Raw genomic sequence first — 19,771 nt, forward strand, 5'->3', positions numbered from 1 at the left:
CTTCTCAGACTGGAAGGGGTTTGCCGCCTGACTGGCGTGTCAGGAGCAGCATTTCGCAGATCGTGGAGGAGAATATACCGCTCCTTAAGGCCCAAGTGATGGAGGTGTGTGGCGTCCGTGCTGCGGAGGACCCGCCGAGGCTTTGGTCCAGGGGGCTGCGCACCGCGTTTCTCCCCGGGAAGCCCACATGCTCCAGGCAGAGCGGGACCTCGGGGCTTGCCCGCAGACCCCGCGGAGGCGGGCCACCCTCCTTCAGGAGCAAACCTGCTCCCGCACCCCGATAAGGGAGCTGCCTTTTGTGGTACAGGACCAGGGGCTGTTCGCCTGTGGAGGCCGGGGAGGCAGTGCTCCAAACCCCAGCTTCAAGCTGCGTTTGTAAACGTGGTGCTCCTCTTCAGGGACGTGGGAAAGTGAAACTGTGGGCTGAGCAGCTTGGGCTCTTTATTTTTTTTATTGTCGTTAATGTGTTTTCTGGATTGCCTCCCTTGCATCACTTGAGACCACCACGGTTCGACGGTTCAAGTAGCAGTCAGAACTCCCTGTGCAGTGCCTCAGAGGTGACCTACAGAAGGCTTTTCTGCCAGTGTTTGGCCTTCCCAGTTTTCCAAAGGATGGGCCGTCGTGGCTGATGGACTCGGGGGCTTGGATTTCCCTTTCTGAAAGGCTCTCCATAGGAAGCATAGGGAATGCGGGTGCATGTCTCCAGGTCCATCCATGTTGGTTGGTTTTATCTGCAAGCCCCAGTGTGCCCTTTGCCTGTGAATCATCTCAACAAAGGTCTGAAGAAGTTAAAACATGCACACAACCAACCAACCAAAAAAACCAAACACAACCACAAAATGTAACACAGGGAAAGGACACCCTAAGAGCAAGCATTTCAAGAGGTTCATGTGGAAGCTGAGAGAACGTTTTGTGACATTCTCAGATTTCATCCAGCGAAGATGCCATTATCATCTTTTTGGCCAGGTAAGAGAAAGTTGAGTCACAAAGAATTTGTGGCCATTTTAATCTTCTCCTTTCCAAAGAAAACTGGCAGTTAGATTATGAAGTTTCTTACATGTAAAAAATTTAAAAAAAAAGTTTTCTTTAGTTTATAGGAAATAATGAGGTGTATATATAAATTTAAAAGCTTTGGGGGAAAGAAAATAAAACTTGCTTTAAGGATTCTGGATCTTTATGAAAGCTTCAGACAGTTGCTGAAACAGTAATTCAAAAGAACAAACAACAGTTAAGCTTGGTTGTTATAAGATAGTAATGTAATATGAAGTAACAAGCTAATTGTAGGTGAAACTGCACACTATTTTCAGTCGAATGCAATAATGAGAATTCTTTGAGATTTGGTAAACTATATATATGTATATGTATGTCCTATAATATATATGAATCCTTGAAAAAGTTAAATTATTTTCTCTTAAAATCAGGTATGTGTGTTCTTGTTAGCATAGTAGTGCAATTTAGAAAAGACTAGTTTATTTTCCTATGCAAAATCAAATTCATTTACGTTTCCTAAATTTGTCAAATGACTTTTGTTGTTGGTGTTTGTTGTTTTCACAAATGGTTCAAAGACATGAAAAAATAAAAAGTATGTATGTAATTAAATGGTATTAACTAATGCCTTCTAAAACACTATCCTCTTTTGGGTTTCAGATATTGTTGGATATTATGTAAACTTATTTTTTTCTTCTTACAATAAGCAAAATATTTTTGACAAGCTCACAATATCAGTAACATTTGTGTGTTATTTTGGGTGATAGGAACCAGATTAAATTAGATTAAATTAAATTTCTAGAAAAATTCATAGGAGACAGTCTAGGTGGTCTGGGATTTGTCAATGAGTTTGTAAATACATCACTAGAAGTGTGGTACAGAAAGATAAAAATCATAAAACATGATTAAATAGACTTTATTAAAGTTAAAATTTGTGCTGTGCTAAAGGTGCTACTTAAGAGAGTAAAAAACACATCAGTGAAATCATTTGGTACTTGTCTTTCTCCGTCTGGCTAATTTCACTGAGCATAATACTCTCTAGCTCCGTCCATGTGGAGTATAAGAACAAAGAAAAACTGAAGGAACAAAACAGCAGCAGAATCATAGAACCCAAGAATGGACTAACAGTTACCAAAGGGAAAGGGACTGGGGAAGATGGGTGGGAAGGGAGGGATAAGGGTGGGGAAAAAGAAAGGGGGCATTACGATTAACATGTATAATGTGGGGGGGGGCACGGGGAGGGCTGTGCAACACAGAGAAGACAAGTAGTGATTCTACAACATCTTACTATGCTGATGGACAGTGACTGTAATGGGGTCTGTGGGGGGGACTTGGTGAAGGGGGGAGCCTAGTAAACATAATGTTTTTCATGTAATTGTAGATTAATGAGAACAAAACAAAACAAAAAAAATCAGGCTGGAAGAAAATATTTGCAAAACTACATGTCTGATGAAAGAACTGTATCCAAAAGAAGAAAAAAAGAATTCTTGAAACTCAACAATTAAATAAAACAAAGAATTGAGGATGGGCCGAGGATATGAACAGACACAGCACTAAAGATGTATAGATGGCAATTAATATATGAAGAGATTTTCAACAGTGTTTGTTATTAGGGAATTGTAAATTAAAACAATGAGATATCACTACTACAAACCTTTGAGAGTGGCTAAAATCTGCTCCCCATCCCCACCCCCAAAGTGATAGTATTAAATACTGGCAAAAATGTGGAATGACAGGAATTCTCATTAACTGCTGGTGGGAATGCAAAATGGTAGGTCCACTTCGGAAGGTAATTGAGGGCCTGTTTATCCAATTGATTTGAAAACTTAATCCACACAAAATACTGTATGTGAATATTTATAGCAGCCTTGTTCATAGTCACCACAACTGGAGGTGACAAGATGTGCTTCAGTAGGTGACTGTGGTACATCTATACAGAGGAATGCTAGAAAGAAATGAGTTAACCAAGCAACGGATGGACATGAAGGAATCTTTTTTTTTTTGTCACAGATCAGCAGTGGTTTCTTTTTCTTTTTTTTTTTTAATTTTGGTATCATTAATCTACAACTACATGAAGGACATTATGTTTACTAGGCTCCCACCTTCACCAAGTCCCCCCCACATCCCCGTTCACAGTCACTGTCCATCAACATAGTAAGATGCTGTAAAATCACTACTTGTCACCAAGTTCACAGTCACTGTCCTTCAACAGATGCTGTAAAATCACTACCTGTCTTCTCTGTGTTGCACAGCCCTCCCTGTGCCCCCCCAACACCATACATGCTAATCGTAATGCCCCCTTTCTTTTCTTCCTGCCCTTATCCCTCCCTTCCCACCCGTCCTCCCCAGTCCCTTTCCCTTTGGTAACTATTAGTCCATTCTTGGGTTCTGTGCTTCTGCTGCTGTTTTTTTCCTTCAGTTTTCTTTTGTTCTTATACTCCACATATGAGTGAAATCATTTGGTACTTGTCTTTCTCCGCCTGCCTTATTTCACTGAGCATAATACTCTCTAGCTCCATCCATGTTGTTGCGAATGGTAGGATTTGTTTTTTTTCTTAAGGCTGCGTAATATTCCATTGTGTATATGTACCACTTCTTCTTTATCCATTCATCTACTGATGGACATTTAGGTTGCTTCCATATCTTGGCTATTGTAAATAGTGCAGTGATAAACATAGGGATGCATCTGTCTCTTTCAAACTGGAGTGCTGCATTCTTAGGGTAAATTCCTAGAAGTGGAATTCCTGGGTCGAAAGGTACTTCTATTTTGAGCATTTTGAGGAACCTCCATACTGCTTTCCACAATGGTTGAACTAATTTACATTCCCACCAGCAGTGTAGGAGGGTTCCCCTTTCTCCACAACCTCGCCAACATGTGTTGTTGTTTGTCTTTTGGATGGTAGCCATCCGTACTGGTGTGAGATGATATCTCATTGTGGTTTTAATTTGCATTTCTCTGATGACAAGTGATGTGGAGCATCTTTTCATGTGTCTGTTGGCCATCTGAATTTCTTCTTCAGAGAACTGTCTATTTAGCTCCTCTGCCCATTTTTTAATTGGATTATTTGCTTTTTGTTGAGGTGTGTGAGCTCTTTGTATATTTTGGATGTCAACCCTTTATTGGATCTGTCATTTTTGAATATATTCTCCCATACTGTAGGATACCTTTTTGTTCTATTGATGGTGTCCTTTGCTGTACAGAAGCTTTTCAGCTTGATATAGTCCCATTTGTTCATTTTTGCATTTGTTTCCCTTGCCTGGGGAGATATGTTCAAGAAGAGGTCACTCATGTTTATGTCTAAGAGATTTTTGCCTATGTTTTTTTCTAAGAGTTTTATGGTTTCATGACTTACATTCAAGTCTTTGATCCATTTCTAATTTACTTTTGTGTATGGGGTTAGACAGTGATCCAGTTTCATTCTCTTACATGTAGCTGTCCAGTTTTGCCAGCACCATCTGTTGAAGAGACTGTCATTTCCCCATTGTATGTCCATGGCCCCTTTATTGAATATTAGTTGACCATATATGTTTGGGTTAATGTTTGGAGTCTCTATTCTGTTCCATTGGTCTGTGGCTCTGTTCTTGTGCCAGTACCAAATTGTATTGATTACTGTGGCTTTGTAGTAGAGCTTGAAGTTGGGAGTGAGATCCCCCCACTTTATTCTTCCTTCTCAGGATTGCTTTAGCTATTTGGGGTCTTTGGTGTTTCCATATGAATTTTTGAACTATTTGTTCCAGTTCATTGAAGAAAGCTGTTGGTAATTTGATAAGGATTGCATCAAATCTGTATATTACTTTGGGCAGGATGGCCATTTTGACGATATTAATTCTTCCTAGCCAAGAGCATGGGATGAGTTTCCATTTGTTAGTGACGTCTAATTTCTCTTAAGAGTGTCTTATAGTTTTCAGGGTATAGGTCTTCAATTCCTTGGTTAGGTTTATTCCTAGGTATTTTATTCTTTTTGATGCTATTGTGAATGGAATTGTCTTCCTGATTTCTCTATTAGTTTATTGTTGGTGTATAGGAAAGCCACAGATTTCTGTGTGTTAATTTTGTATCCTGCAACTTTGCTGAATTCCGATATTAGCTCTAGTAGTTCCGGAGTGGAGCCTTTAGGGTTTCTTATGTACAATATCATGTCATCTGCAAATAGTGACAGTTTAACTTCTTCTTTATCAATCTGGATTCCTTGTATTTCTTTGTTTTGTCTAATTGCCATGACTAGGACCTCCAGTACTATGTTGAATAACAGTGGGGAGAGTGGGCATCCCTGTCTTGTTCCCGATCGCAGAGGAAAAGCTTTCAGCTTCTCGCTGTTCAGGATGATGTTGGCTGTGGGTTTATCATATATGGCCTTTATTATGTTGAGGTACTTGCCCTCTATACCCATTTTGTTGAGAGATTTATCATGAATGGATGTTGAATTTTGTCAAATGCTTTTTCATCATCTATGGAGATGATCATGTGGTTTTTGTCTTTCTTTTTGTTGATGTGGTGGATGATGTTGATGGGTTTTCGAATGTTGTACCATCCTTGCATCCCTGGGATGAATCCCACTTGGTCATGGTGTACGATCCTTTTGATATATTTTTGACTTCGGTTTGCTAATATTTTGTTGAGTATTTTTCAATCTACGTTCATCAGGGATATTGGTCTGTAGTTTTCTTTTTTGGTGGGGTCTTTGCCTGGTTTTGGTATTAGGGTGATGTTGGCTTCATAGAATGAGTTTGGGAGTACTCCTTCCTCTTCTATTTTTTGGAAACTCTAAGGAGAATGGGTATTATGTCTTCTCTGTATGTCTGATAAAATTCCGAGGTAAATCCATCTGGCCCGGGGGTTTTGTTCTTTGGTAGTTTTTTGATTACCACTTCCATTTCGTTGCTGGTAATTGGTCTGTTTAGATTTTCTGTTTCTTTCTGGGTCAGTCTTGGAAGGTTGTATTTTTCTAGAAATTTGTCCATTTCTCCTAGGTTTCCCAGCTTGTTAGCATATAGGTTTTCATAGTATTCTCTAATAATTCTTTGTATTTCTGCGGGGTCCGTTGTGATTTTTCCTTTCTTATTTCTGATTCTGTTGATGTGTGTTGACTCTCTTTTCCTCTTAATAAGTCTGGCTAGAGGCTTATCTATTCTGTTTATTTTCTCGAAGAACCAGCTCTTGGTTTCATTGATTTTTGCTATTGTTTTATTCTTCTGAATTTTATTTATTTCTTCTCTGATCTTTATTATGTCCCTCCTTGTGCTGACCTTAGGCCTCATTTGTTCTTCTTTTTCCAATTTCGATAATTGTGACATTAGACCATTCATTTAGGATTGTTCTTCCTTCTTTAAATATGCCTGGATTGCTTTATAGTTTCCTCTTAAGACTGCTTTTGCTGTATCCCACAGTACTTGGGGCTTTGTGTTGTTGTTGTCGTTTGTTTCCATATATTGCTGGATCTCCATTTTGATTTGGTAATTGATCCATTGATTATTTAGGAGCATGTTGTTAGGCCTCCATGTGTTTGTGAGCCTTTTTGCTTTCTTTGTATAGTTTATTTCTAGTTTTATGCCTTTGTGGTCTGAAAAGTTGGTTGGTAGGATTCCAATCTTTTGGAATTTACTGAGGCTCTTTTTGTGGCCTAATATGTGGTCTATTCTGGAGAATGTTCCATGTGCACTTGAGAAGAATGTGTATCCTGTTGCTTTTGGATGTAGAGTTCTGTAGATGTCTATTAGGTCCATCTGTTCTAGTGTGTTGTTCAGTGCCTCTGTGTCCTTACTTATTCTCTGTCTGTTGGATCTGTACTTTGGAGTGAGTGGTGTGTTGAAGTCTCCCAAAATGAATGCATTGCATTCTATTTCCTCCTTTAATTCTGTTACTATTTGTTTCACATATGTTGGTGTTCCTATATTGGGTACATATATATTTATAATGGTTATATTCTCTTGTTGGACTGAGCCCTTTATCATTATGTAATGCCCTTCTTTATCTTTTGTTACTTTCTTTATTTTGAAGTCTATTTTTTCTGGTACTAGTATTGCAACACCTGCTTTTTCTCTCTGTTGTTTGCATGGAATTTCTTTTTCCATCCCTTGACTTTAAGTCTGTGCATGTCTTTGGGTTTGAGGTGAGTCTCTTGTAAGCAGCATATAGATGGGTCTTGCTTTTCTATCCATTCTATTACTTTGTGTCTTTTGATTGGTGCATTCAGTCCATTTACATTTAGGGTGATTATCGAAAGATATGTACTTATTGCCATTGCAGGCTTTAAGTTTGTGGTTACCAAAGGTTCAGGGTTAGCTTCTTTACTATCTTACTGTCTAACTTAACTCGCTTGTTGAGCTATTATAAACATGGTCTGATGTTCTTTATTTCTCTCCCTTCTTATTCCTCCTCCTCCCTTCTTCATATGTTGGGTGTTTTGTTATGTGCTCTTTTTAGGATTGCTCCCATTTAGCGCTGTCCCTGTAAGATGCCCTGTAGAGGTGGTTTGTGGGAGGCAAATTCCCTCAACTTTTGCTTGTCTGGGAATTGTTTTATCCCTCCTTAATATTTAAATGATAATCGTGCTGGATACAGTATTCTTGGTTCGAGCCCTTTCTTTTTCATTGCATTAAGTATATCGTGCCATTCTCTTCTGACCTGTAGGGTTTCTGTTGAGAAGTCTGATGATAGCCTGATGGGTTTTCGTTTGTAGGTGACCTTTTTTTTCTCTCTGGCTGCCTTTAATACTTTGTCCTTGTCTTTGATCTTTTCCATTTTAATTATTATGTGTCTTGGTGTTGCCCTCCTTGGATCCCTTGTCATGGGAGTTCTGTATACCTCTGTGGTCTGAGAGGCCATTTCCTCCCCTAGTTTGGGGAAATTTTCAGCAATCATACTTCAAAGACACTTTCTATCCCTTTTTCTCCCTCTTCTTCTTCTTGTACCCCTATAATGCGTATATTGTTCCATTTCAATTGGTCATTCAGCTCTCTTAAAATTCTTTCATTCCTGGAGATCCTTTTATCTCTCTCTGTATCAGCTTCTCTGAGTTCCTGTTCTCTGTTTTCTAGTCCATTAATGGTCTCTTGCATCTCGTCTATTCTGTTTTGAAGTCCTTCCAGAGCTTGTTTTATTTCTGTATTCTCCCTCCTTAGTTCTTGCATATTTCTCTGCAAGTCCATCAGCATGGTTATGACTTTTGTTTTGAATTCTTTTTCAGGAAGACTGGTTAAATCTATCTCCCCAGGTTCCTTCTCAGGGGAAGATGTAGCAGATGCCGAAGCTGTCTGGGTTAGTCTTGTCTGGATCAAATATTTTGCCTTTTCATGTTGATAGGTGCAGTGGAGTGCTATTGACGTGTCTGTCAGCTGGGAGAGTCAGGCCTCATTCCACTTGGCTCCTGGCCTTTCTCTACTGGGACAACTGCCACCCCCTAGTGGCTTGTGTTGGGCAATTGCACGTAGACTCAGTCTCTGCATCTTGCCCGGCGGGTATGGAGAAAGCTCCCTTGCTGTGGGCGTGGCCAGCCTCAGGCAGCTGCTCTGCTATGGCGGGGCCCCGGAGGGGTAATGGACGGGGGGCCATTTGGCTGTTTACCTCTGTGAGGGGTCTCAGAGCTGTTACCCAGGGGGTTAGTGCGCCCGGAGTTCCCTGGAATTTCCAGTTGCTGGACTGTGACCTGGGATATTTCCGTCCAGCTGTGTCATCCCTGTCCCTTTAAGACTTTCAAAAAGCACTCATTTTTCTTTGTCACAGGGGCGCCGGCTTCAGGACCTGCTCACCGGTCTTGCTACCCTGTTTCCCTAGTTTCCAGCACTCCACCCATGCACTGTGTCTGCGCTCTGGTGCAGATGGCTAGGGCTGGGTGTTTAGCGGTCCTGGGCTCCCTCTCCCTCCCCGCTCCAACTCCTCTCCTCCTGCCGGGAGCTGGGGGAGGGGCGCTCGGGTCTTGCCAGGCCGGGGCTTGTATCTTACCCCTTTCTCCAGGCGCTGGGATCTCGCAGGTGTGGATGTAGTCTGACTGTTGTCCTGTGTCTTCTGGTCTCTCTTTTAGGATTAGTTGTATTTGTTGTATTTTCAAAAATATATGTTTTTGGGAGGAGATTCCCACTGTCCTACTCACGCCGCTGTCTTGGCTCCACCTCCCAGAATCTTAAATGCATATTGTTACTAAGTTAAAGAAAAAAGTCTGAAAAGATTATATTCTCTGTATGTATGTTCTATGTGCTTACAATTATATGAAATTCTAAAAAAGCAAAAACATTGACATAGTAACATAAGCACTGGTTGGGGAGAGTGGGAGAGCATTATAATCATTTAGAAAATATGAGGAAGTATGCAGTTTGTTGTAGAAACTTAAATTTGTTTTCAGGTATGTGCTTGTCGAAAAATTTTAGAAAAGAAACGTGTTAAGTGTTGTCAAATTTAGGTAGTTGGGTCAAGTCTTAAAGGCTAATCCATAACATGAAAAAAGACTTGTGACTCCATTAATGCAACATGTTACTTGGGTTATAAGCAAAGGGTAAAATAGGAATTTTTTTCTTTCTGTGAAAACTTCTGTGAAATTTTTTTCTCTAAAAAATCCAAATATGTCTTGGTTATATATCCTGTATATTAGATGAAAAAGTAGAAAAAGGTATCACACTATCAGATAGATAAAATTTCATTTTTATATCACCAAAATGCTCTTGCTTGGAAAGGCTGCTTTTCATGTGGCTCTTTTTCCATTCTTTTCAATCACTGACTGAAGTTTCTCTCTTTTGTAAAAGCTAGAGTTCCTATTAATTATTTGTTATTTTGTTCACTTTAAATATTGGCACTCTAAACCAAAATTGAGACCATTTCTTTTCTTTTAAAACTTAAGACTGTGACCCTGCTTATAGCTTCTAATAAGCCTTTTGGTACTGTTTTTCATTTTAATTTTAAGAACTCAAATTCAGAATAATAAAAATGTTAGATTTATTTACAGCCATACTGAGATTTCCCAGAAAGTTAGTTGACTGGCACATATTTTTTTCTCTTATTTTATGAAAAAGATAGAAAAAATTTATGTATGCTTGGCAGTTTCTGTATTTTTAAGTAACTTATAAGTTATAAAGCTTTTACTCTGGAAAATTCTGACAAATAAAGAGGAGAAACTCAAACAGCGCCCAAGGTTGAGTAGATACCAGTGCTGTGTTAAAAATATTTCAGCAGTTGTGTCCCTTTCAGGATGGGTAAAAGCTCAGTTGTGTTCATGTATAAAGACTGTCAATAACTGCCATCAAATTGATTTATAAATTTATTTTACAATCTCTTGTCAATCTGTGACAAGTATAGCAAGCACTTCATGAGATGAATTAGAAGTTCCTGGAGATTTGTCAATATCTCACTGTTTATAATACTTTCCTACTCCCAGAGTTATTGACTTAATCCTTACAAATTGATCATTACCTCAATAGAAGAATCCAATCTCCTTTATGAAATTTTAGTATAGTGCATTAACCAGAATCTTTCAGTCTCATTATTGACAGACGGTTCTCTTCTTCCTTTACGCTTGTCAACAGGCTCCATAAGTATTCTGGAAGGAAGTTCAAAAGCACGATAGTCTCCTAAAGAGCATTACTAAGAATTTTTGACTGTAGTATTTTAAGGAACAGACACATGGCAGGTTTCTCAAGTTTGAGCTGACATTGCCACTTAGAGAGGTCCTTTTCATTCTGTGGAACTGAGTCATGGTTTATAAGAATCTTTCAGTCTAGTAGCTGACAACTTCGAGCATGTAGACACTAAACTACACCAAGATAGTCAGAACAAGAATTAATTCCCTAGGACTAAATAAAATGGATTTATTATGGTTGGAGTTCTACTTTATAATGGACATGAGATATAGCCCTTTTCTTTTTAGCTAAATATCAATTCCACAGAATATTTTTTATAACTGTAGTAAAACACTATCTAAATAATTTTTTGTTCAAAGTGACGCTGTACAATTCAGAAAGTATAGCATATAAAAATTCTCAAGTATGATTTAATGAATCAATAGGCAAACTTAATAATGAATCTGCAGAGAAGAGAAATATAGATAAGTAGGTAGATTGTCTTACCTACAGAATTACTCACAAGCATAGTTAAATATGAACAATGTACTCTTCCTTGGTCCCCTTACTCTTTATGACCATGTAGTTATTTACAAAATTCATTAAGAATCCATGTTTCAGACAAGGGCTGTATATTGATTTGTGTATTTGATACCTAACTGTCCTCTTGAGAAAGTAGCATTGTATGTATTCTACAGCTAATGGAAACCTATGGCTTTCATTGGAAATGTTATGATTTACAGGTCATAAGAATGTTTCTTCCTCACAGGTCGAGTATATTCAAACATATATTGATTTAAAAAATAATAAATAAATAAAAGGATATCCCTAGATTGATAGGTCCTGCAGGCAAACCAGGTAGAGATGAATCATATCATTCTATTTCTAGCCTTGAAGTAGTCAATATGAGCTTATAAGGACCATAAAGAGTATTTCTGGTATATAAATGTGATTGAGTTATGATTCAATCAACTCAGCTTTAGGATATCTCCAGACCGACATTAACTCTCAATTCCTAGTGTTGTCAAGAGTCATGCTCTTCTAGTTTTGTTAACCATGACAGAGTTTTATGTATTAGTCGTTTTGTCTTGTGGTATCTATGGAAGAAGAAAGAGCCAGAAACAGAAATCATAAAATGAATGATATTGAAACAGAAAATTATATGGTCATATGTGTTAAGAGGTGGAACTTAACTTCAAGGAGGGAATGATTGAGAAAATTAACACTGTACCTTGTCACCATACTGGTAAGCAGGTTTCTGACATCCCCCCCTGTTAAAAGTAACAGGAAATTAAAAAATTTAAAAGCCACATTGTATCTTGACATAAATAATAGTAAAAACAGCAACTAAAGAAAAGATTTTATCATACCTGAAAAGTAAAAGAGATGCACCATATTTGTACTTTCAAATGGTAAATTTGGTCTAATATTTTCTGAAATGGTGTCTTAACTCCTAAAACTTCCTTTCCCAGTTACTTTGCCAGGCACTTCTCTATTCATATGAAGTCTTCCCTGTCTACCAAAGAGGTTGGTGGCTTCTCTTTAATGCTCCCAGTGTATCTTGCACATACTTTATTAATATGAACAGCATTTTGATGTAAACTCTCATTAGGTTACAAAGTTGATGAGGATTATATTTTATTGATATGTGTCCCCAGTGAATGGCATAAAAGGTTCTCAGTGTGTTTACTTGAATTATCTATTATAGATTTTTTTTTGAAATATATTTTCTTTCTCATTTTTTTTGTCTTTTAAGCTTGTTGCATTTATTCATATAGGGCATATGACAACTTGCTGTCACCTCTGAGAGGACTTTCTATTCATAATATTTTTTTATATACACTTTTCCCAAATTGTTTTAACTAATCACTGATAATGTTTTAAAATAAAGGTATTCATAGAATGGACTCTGTACAGATAATAAATTATTACTTTTTGTCCACTTGAAAACATAATTGCATGATAAACCTTACTCTTTACTGAGCAAGAATGCAAAATTCTATATAAGACTGTTTATATTTCTCAGATGAGAAGAATACTGGAATTTTATTTGACTTAATTTACTTAAGCTTGAATACACTTAGTTATATATCTGTGGTTTATTTATCATCATGAAGTTAAATAACTTGTAGTACTGTTGTGCAACAATAGCATAATTGAGAAACGAATGTTAAAATGCCCTATAATATCTACACTGGGAAGATTCCAGGACTTGCACTTAAAAATGACATAGATTAGATTAAAGAATAACAAATAACTTCAGTTGACTTCTGAGAAGTTTTCTTCTAAAACCAGTGCAGTAAGTGCACTGAAAACACTTCCTCAGCAGCATCATTTTCAGTGCACTCTACAACTGTGGCTTGTTTATACAATTCCCCCCAAAAATGATTCAGAAAACTTGAATGCATATGTCCAGTTTCCTCTAAACTAAATGACATTTGATTGCTTAATTAAATATTTTACTCATTTACGTAGTATGTAAAGTACAGAAGCTGAACAGTATGTGTGTATACTAAGAGCCAGAGACGGTGAGTGTCCGCTTGGTTTTCAGTACTGTGATAGCATTTTACAGCACTGAATAACCTATGAACTAATTGGTATTTGCTTTGCATATGTCATGTCTTCCATTTGAACTGCCTCTTCTTCCCATTCTCTTCCCAGTCATGTCTCTCGCTGCCCCAATGTCAATTAAAAAATTTCTAGTCATCACTTAAGTTTGGCTCAAGCATTTGTAACCTGTGTAGCAAGTGTCAAACATGCCTATAACCCATATTTTACTGCAAGATGATTGCACATTCTGAGGGATTTATATTCTTCTGTTTCTGCTCCTGGGGGATTTTCATTTGTCTTTCATTGCCAGGGTCTGTTTCTTTCTGACCCATATTAACTCATATTTGGAACCCAGCTCCCTTTTCTTGATTTGCACATACACATATCTTCATACTGATTATTAGACATCCTTCTCCTTTGAGAAATATTTTTTACCTCTTATGTAGCAGGCATCATCAGTCTATTGATACGTAGCTTGGAACTTCTGCTTGTTCTTGCTACTCCCCAGCAATAACAAAAACATTTCTCTTACAGTGAAGACTCACCTGTTGCCTCCCTTCCAAACTTGCTACTGGATTTGCCAAACCATGGGCAGTTTTCTCCATGTGTTACCTATTCCCATACCCCATGAGTATTTAAGAAGAGATTATATGAAGTTTGATTCCTCCATGAAACAGATTATTTCAACTCCCCTTAACATTCCTATCGTACACTTAAAATTTGGCAGTAACTACTGTGGGTACAGGTGTATAAATATTTATGTTTTTACACTACCAGCTATTTCTACGATGATATCTTTTCAAAATTCCCCCTGGAACACAGAAGAACGTTTTTCAAACTTTATGAAAAGATACAATCTCTTTTTCAAAAAAAATCATTCCACGGTTTCCATTTGCAAAAGAAAAGCAGAGCTACATTGATTGCAATGAGGGTTAGTGGGGCTCACATTGCCGCAATTATTACTATTGTTCCTAGCCTTTGCAGCAGCCCCTGAGGCAGTGCCTTGAAGGGACCGAAGTGCCCCTTCCTCACTATTGCTGGGAAATCTATATGTGCTTGCTTTTTAATGTTCACCATATTGCATCGTAATTGTTTTGTGTTTGGTGTTCTCACCAACACTAACATTCCTGTATTTTCATTCCCCAGCAAGGAGGAAATGTTTCATTCATGCTGCATTTCCAGCACCATGAACAGTGCCTGCCATGCAACAGAAACAAAAAACAACTAGTTGAATATAGACATTTAAATAAGTTTATAAATACATTTTTTCAGAAAAGCCAGTTGTGGAAAGTAAAAACTTAGTATGAGTCCTTACTATATAGTTCTTTAAATATATTCAAATCAGTGTAAAAAGTGTTATCAGTATTTTATTTGCATTTTGTTTTAGTCTCCATGTACAAATTATTCTCTAGAAAAATATTGTAGCATTACAAATCTGAGTGCTTTTAAGTTCCTCTGTTATAAGGACCTTTATATATTATATAAGTGATTCACTTATAATACCTAGGCTGACTAAAATCCACAGCTGGGATATTTTTCCCTTTTATGTATTTTTGACCATCTGTCCAACTTATATTTTACTAAAAAATCTCCTATGAATGTTTCTTTGGGTTCAATGGATAGTACTTTTGAAAATGCTAGTGAAAAACTAAGTGTTCAATGAAATAATGGATTCTGGATTCTTGAACTTTTAAGTTTAGAGAAAAAAGGTTTAGGAGTATAATTGCAGCCATAACTGGTGAAATGGGTTGAGCCAAATGAAAAGCTCGGCATATTTAATTTCTTTTTATGAAAATAGGTCCAATAGTCTAATAAAAGAATCATAGAACAAAAATTAGGCAAATTATTTATTCCATTGCTCTGCATCACCAGTCCCATCTGTAGCTGTCATCATATTCTGTAGTCACGTGTCTTTACTCCTTGCCAGACTTTTGACTCCACAGCTTTTTCAAGGTGAATCATGTATATAAAGAGAAAGTATGACGTTTTCACATCATGAGGAGTGTAGAAAGTTTAATTTATTTAAAAATACATTTAAACAGACAATATCAATTTTCAAATCTTTCCTCTTCTCTTGACGCTGCCACTTACAAATTCATGGGATAACGACATCTTTGATGTCAACAGAATACTTGCTGTCTGATGATTTCTCAGAATTAGAATGGCTCTGTTTAAAAATAAGAGTTGGCAAAGCTTGTGATTGGCCACTCGACCTGTCCTTTCCAGATCCTTTCACCTTTTTCTTCAGAGATGCTGCCATAGACTTTTCTTGAGACCACTTTTTTTTTCCACTGTACAATCTGATCATTTAGAAAAGGGAAATAATCTGAACTTTGTGGGAAGACCAACAGTTAAGAGGCTGATAAAATCGGTCTCAGAGAAGTGACCTTCTCATTCCAGGTTTTATTCTGGAAACTGGTGGTAAAGAAAAGGATCTGACAATGAAACGTGCCACCCCAGGTAAAACAGGTTTCTGGAAAAAAAATCTGCATATTCATCAGAGTAGATATATCTTTCTATAAAATGGGAAATTTCCTGTAAATGGGGAGCAATTAAATTAATCTAGATGCTAACTGACCTAAAAGCAAATAGCCTTAAGTGACTATGGCTAATTACATATGCATTTAAAATTCATTTGTCAGCTATACTTCATTTATGATATTGTAGATTGGTTTCATTTATCTTCGTAGCCTTTTAAAAGATTTTTACTGAAGTACTACATATGTAATATTACATAATTTAAATATATCCTTTCTTCTAATTGCTTTCTTTTTATTCTTATTCTATTTTTTAAGTTATTTTTCTTTTGCAAGGTACATATAAAGCCAGTTACTACATGTATAGTATTTTACTATTTGGATTTGTTAACATTAAAAATAAACTGCAGTTTTATTACCAGCAAAATGGGTTTATTCAGGAACAGTAGAGACCTGCAATCTGGGACAGGGTAGCTTTGGCAAAACGACAATCATGTCCAGAGAACAAAAGAGAGGTGTGTCCTTTTATAGAAGAGAAGGGGAAAATTGGGGAGACTTCTAAGCAAACCTATAAATTGGAGGAAAAGTGGGAGTCCAACATGGCTGCTCAGTGGCTGAGTTGTAATATCTCTCATTGGCTGGGCAGTTCCCAGGAGAGGCAGAAACTCTCCCCTGCTTCTGTTAGGTGGTAAAGTGGCCGAAAGTATTAGGAGTTAAGGTGCTTCTCTCTTTCTTTTGGAAGTGTTTGCAATTGATGTGGAGTGGTCAGTATGAGAGCTCCCCCTGCAGGCCTCCCGAGGCCATGTCAGTGAGGCTTCCTTTTAGCAATTTTCACAGATTCTTAGGATACATTCTAAATATTAGATTACTAGATTGCTACAGTAAGTTACATGGAAATTTTCTATGACTTGTTAACTTTCAAAATTGCTGCCGTAAATTTTTCAATATTTTTGTTTATTGAGTGAGTCATACAATTCCACAAATAAATGAATCTTAAGAAATTATCACAAATCTCAAGAGAACAATTTCCAAGTTCCCTTACCTCCCCATAGTCTGAATTTTTTAATCAAGCCACGAAGCACAGAGGATAGCCTATCAAGATCATAGGCTTCTTTGACAGAACGTATTTTCCAAAAACACAAAGACCCAGTAGATAAAGTCCTGCAGTTCTCAATTCTCTTTGTGCAGAAGTTTATAATTCTCCTTAAAACATAGTGCTGTTTTCTGTAAAATAAAAACTACTTAACTTACTTTCAGAACACTTTGCAGCAAATAATCCCTCTGATTTATGTCTTGCAAGTTGCTTTTCTTCTTTCACATTGTGAAAGGATAACCTGCATTCTTTTTTTAAATACACAAGCTTTTCATTCTTTTTTTAGTTAAATGTATTGAAGATATTTGAGTATGTTTTTGTTCAGTGGAATGATTTATACCTATATCTATGTCTTGTCAGTATCTCTCTACATTCTCACTCCATCTCTTTTAGATACTGCCTTTCTATTCATCTCGAATTTATTTGGCTTGAGGTGTGAGGTGCAGGTTTTAGCTGGATATAGCTCCCTCCTACTACTCCATGACCAAATTACTATCTAATCACCACAAAACCATTGTTGTTTTTCTTTGCTTCTAGTTCTTCCCCTCAAAATAAAATTGGTTTAACTTTTGTTTTACTGAGTATACAGTTACTATTCATCAGAACATGTCAATATGGAAAATTCATACATTCCCCTAAATATCTCCCCATTACTTTCCCAAATATCTAGGGGCACTGGGGAGAATAAAAGATGTAGGGGCATCTAGGTTAATTCCAAGGGTGCTCGTACAGTTTGATGTAAATAGCATTCTGAAGGATAATCCCACGTTTGTATAACTTTTTTTTTTTTTTTTGTAGATAATTATTTTTTATTGAAGGGTAGTTGACGCACAGTATTACATTACATTAGTTTCAGGTGTACAACACAGTGATAAAACATTTATATACACGACAATTCTAGGTTCCAGCTATCACCCTACCAAGCTGTTACAATATCTTGACTATATTCCTTATGCTATACATTACATCCCGGTTACTTATTTATTTTACTTTTTTTTTTTTTGTGAGGGCATCTCTCATATTTATTAATCAATATGTACTTTTTTTTTTTTGTGAGAGCATCTCTCATATTTATTGATCAAATGGTTGTTGACAACAATAAAATTCTGTATAGGGGAGTCAATGCTCAATGTACAATCATTAATCCACCCCAAGCCTAATTTTCGTCAGTCTCCAATCTTCTGAGGCATAACAAACAAGTTCTTACATGGAGAACAAATTCTTACATAATGAATAAGTTACATAGTGAACAGTACAAGGGCAGTCATCACAGAAACTTTCGGTTTTGATAACGCATTATGAACTATAAACAGTCAGTTCAAATATGAATATTCATTTGGTTTTTATACTTGATTTATATGTGGATACCACATTTCTCTCTTTATTATTATTATTTTTAATAAAATGCTGAAGTGGTAGGTAGATACAAGATAAAGGTAGAAAACATGGTTTAGTGTTGTAAGAGAGCAAATGTAGATGATCAGATGTGTGCCTGTAGACTATGTGTTAATCCAAGCTAGACAAGGGCAATAAAACATCCATGTATGCAGAAGATTTCTCTCAGAACGGGGGGGTGAGGCTCTAAGCCTCACCTCTTTTGATCCCCAATTTCTCACCTGATGACCCCCCTGCAACTGTGCCTGTCTTAGGTTGTTCCTCACTTGAGGAATCTTACCTGTCTCTGGCTAACCAGTCATCTTCCGGGGCCATACAGGGAAATGTAAAGTTGGTAAGTGAGAGAGAAGCCTTATTGTTTGAAATGGTTAGCTTTTTATTTCTTTGCATATTTATGCCCTGTACCTTCTATGCCCAGCATTTGTCTTGAGGTATCTTTACCACTTGGAAGAATTATGATACTCGGTAAATTTGATATGAGGCACGAATTCTATTTAAGGGTTGTAATTAGGAAGGAAGAAGAAAAGCTATAGAAGTAGCAGGCGGAAGAAAACATGGGAAGATTGATTATTTCTTTGACATATCTTCTTGTAGAGTAACTTCAGCATGTATAGGTTTTAAGCTACCTACTTAAATCGCTCACACACATTAACATAATAGGACTATAGTTACATAACCAAAGCATATCTGTAATTACCAGCCATCTCCAGTGAAACCAAGTAAACCAGTTAGGCACCTTAGGCATTTGTGAAAACTTATCTATGATATGGTGGATATTGTCCAACTGAACTTGAACAGTCTGAGAGAAATCAGACAAATTAAAACAACCCATTCCTGGGGAATGTTCACGTCCCTTATGTTCTTTTAACAGTAAATAGTCTGTAGTTGTAAGATTTTGGAGCGCTACAATTTGCACTTCTCCTAATTCTTGGTTGAGTTCCAAAAGTATAGATCCAGTCAAATTTGTTGTTTTACTGTATGCACAGGCCAGCTTAGATATCTCCTTCATTCCCATGGCAAGTCCAGGAACTGGTGGGATGAGTGCATCTACAGCTGTAGCAGTGCGTGGATCGTTGTTGGGGTTTTTTGATGATCATCTTCTGGTATGAGTCTTCCAGAGAGTGCTGATGTTGGAAGTTCTTTTTCATATCGTATCTTAGTTCATTTTCGGGGTAGCCCAATTAGGCTTTGATCCTCTGTATAAACACAAACAGACCCTTTGCCTACACTTTTATATGCCCTTTATACCCTTGTGTAGAACTCATTGGACGTTACCACACAGGAACTGCCCTTTTTTTTGTTTTGTTTTGTTTTGTTTTGTTTTTGGTATCACTAATCTACACTTACATGACGAATATTATGTTTACTAGGCTCTCCCCTATACCAGGTCTCCCCTATAAACCTCTTTACAGTCCCTGTCCATCAGCATAGCAAAATGTTGTAGAATCACTACTTGCCTTCTCTGTGTTGTACAGCCCTCCCTTTTCTCCTACCCCCCCATGCATGCTAATCTTAATACCCCCCTACTTCTCCCCCCACCCTTATCCCTCCCTACCCACCCATCCTCCCCAGTCCCTTTCCCTTTGGTACCTGTTAGTCCATTCTTGAGTTCTGTGATTCTGCTGCTGTTTTGTTCCTTCAGTTTTTCCTTTGTTCTTATATTCCACAGATAAGTGAAAACATTTGGTATTTCTCTTTCTCCGCTTGGCTTGTTTCACTGAGC

At 37.4% G+C, this 19,771-nt stretch overlaps 1 pseudogene; it reads left to right on the top strand.

Annotated features, from left to right (window-relative positions):
• Positions 1–888: 888 nt before the first annotated feature.
• The window catches only part of LOC118921678 (40S ribosomal protein S3a-like), a 142,139-nt pseudogene continuing 123,256 nt past the window's right edge, over positions 889–19,771 (top strand).

Source organism: Manis pentadactyla, chromosome 12, assembly GCF_030020395.1.
Source record: "Manis pentadactyla isolate mManPen7 chromosome 12, mManPen7.hap1, whole genome shotgun sequence".
Taxonomy (NCBI): domain Eukaryota; kingdom Metazoa; phylum Chordata; class Mammalia; order Pholidota; family Manidae; genus Manis; species Manis pentadactyla.